Below are 1,768 nucleotides of genomic sequence, written 5' to 3' on the forward strand. Positions count from 1 at the left end.
GCAGGGGGCCTGGCCTGGCGCCAGCATCGATTACGACTAGACGGAGCCAGGGCAGACTTGGCACGGGCGGGCCCCACAGCTGGCAGATTCAGTCACCCTGGCCGTGAGGGCATGAGACCTGCCCCTGGGGCCCGCTGCCATCCGCGGGCGCACTCCCACCGCGGGCTGCCTGCCGTCACCGCCAGTGGGGAAGGGCCTCCCGTTGGGCCCCCAGACCCTCGGCCCTGACCTTTGGTCCTGCCCAGAGGGGGATTGTCCCTGATAGGGCCTCTTCCTGTTCCAGGCTGCTCTGTGGCCCCAGACTGGGGGTGGGGGAGGGGCAGTGGCAGGGAATGAGGGAGGCTGCTAAGCTTGGCTGGCGTCTGTCAGCAGGAAGAGCAGGTGAGGCAGGCTTCATTTCTGGCCTTCAGATTGAGGCCCCAGCGGGCCTTCCTTTTCCTGTCCCTCAAAAACTCTCCAGGGCCCCTGGTTCTGGTCCACCTCAGCATTGCGGCCCTGAAGAGGGGAGTGGAAAGGAGTGTCGGGGGAGCCAACCTGAGGGCTCTCCTAAGTCTCTCTGCTATGAAGCTGTTGGCGTTGCTGTTAGAAGCAGGGCTTGGCTGGGTGGAAAGGAAATGCTTTGCTTTTTTTAAGTTTACTTCTAGCTCCCAGACTCTCCTCGGACAGTCTCCCCTGGGCAGCGCACGGGTGTCCTCAAGTTGACCCCTCATCCTATTCTGACAAGATCCATGGTCTCACAGTCTTGCTGAGCAAAGGTTTCACTGGTTTGGCCTGACATTAGGGGAGACAGATCCTTCCACTGGGCAGGGTCTCCAAATTTTAGGGGATGGTGGGTGCATCTCTCCTCTGAGAAGTCCCATTGAGGAGAGAAAACACGTGGCCACGTGCTCAGAGTGACAGTCCCTGTTCCCTGAGGTGGAGAGCTGCAGGTGGAGAGCTGCAGATGGAGAGGTGCATCCCGCCCGAGGAAGCAGATACAATCCTGCCTCTCACCTCCCTACCCAGAGACGGAAGTCGAAACGGACCACGGACAGCAGAAGACAAGCAGCTCTTTGTCACGCCCCCTCTAGTGCTGCGTCCCTGGCTCCCTCCTCAAGCTCTAGGACCAGATCTTTCACTTTTCCATGAGCTCTGTTCTCAGAAGGAGTTTGCTATAGGGGATAACTGCCCACCTGAGGGTGGGGAGACTGTGGGGCCCACCAAGTGACACCAGCCCTAACCACACTGGGGAGTCGGGGTCTCCAAACTACCAGAGAAGACACAGTGACAAGTCACAGACAAAACTGGTCTGGACCAGGAATGAGAAATGTCCAGACATTTTGGACAAAAGGAGGAACAGGGGGAGAAGGATGACTTTTCTGTAAAAGAAATACGGTCGTTTGATGGAGAAATAAAAATACGCACAATTCTCTTCTCCTCCACTACACTTACTTTTTTAGTGTCCTTTAAGGACCTACAAAAATCACTTAGATCATTTAGGAACATAAAATGTGCTATGCATAACTTGGCTCATAAAATTGTCACCTTTGTTATATGGATTTAGAGATGTGAAGGCCTGTTAAAAAGTTAAAAACGTGTTGTTAATGGAGAGTCTTTATTTTTCCCATATTTTTTAAAACCAAAAGACTCCTGAGGGAGTGTGGATTCCCAGCCCCGCCCCCCCCCCGCCCCCCCCCACTCCTGGCCTTCACTTCTACAGCCTGGACTCATCTTTTTGGCGTCCATTTACATAGGAGCTTGCAGGCTTGCACACAAGATACCTCACACC

Source organism: Leptonychotes weddellii, chromosome 9, assembly GCF_054177405.1.
Source record: "Leptonychotes weddellii isolate Sample4059 chromosome 9, ASM5417740v2, whole genome shotgun sequence".
NCBI classification, from domain to species: Eukaryota; Metazoa; Chordata; class Mammalia; order Carnivora; family Phocidae; genus Leptonychotes; species Leptonychotes weddellii.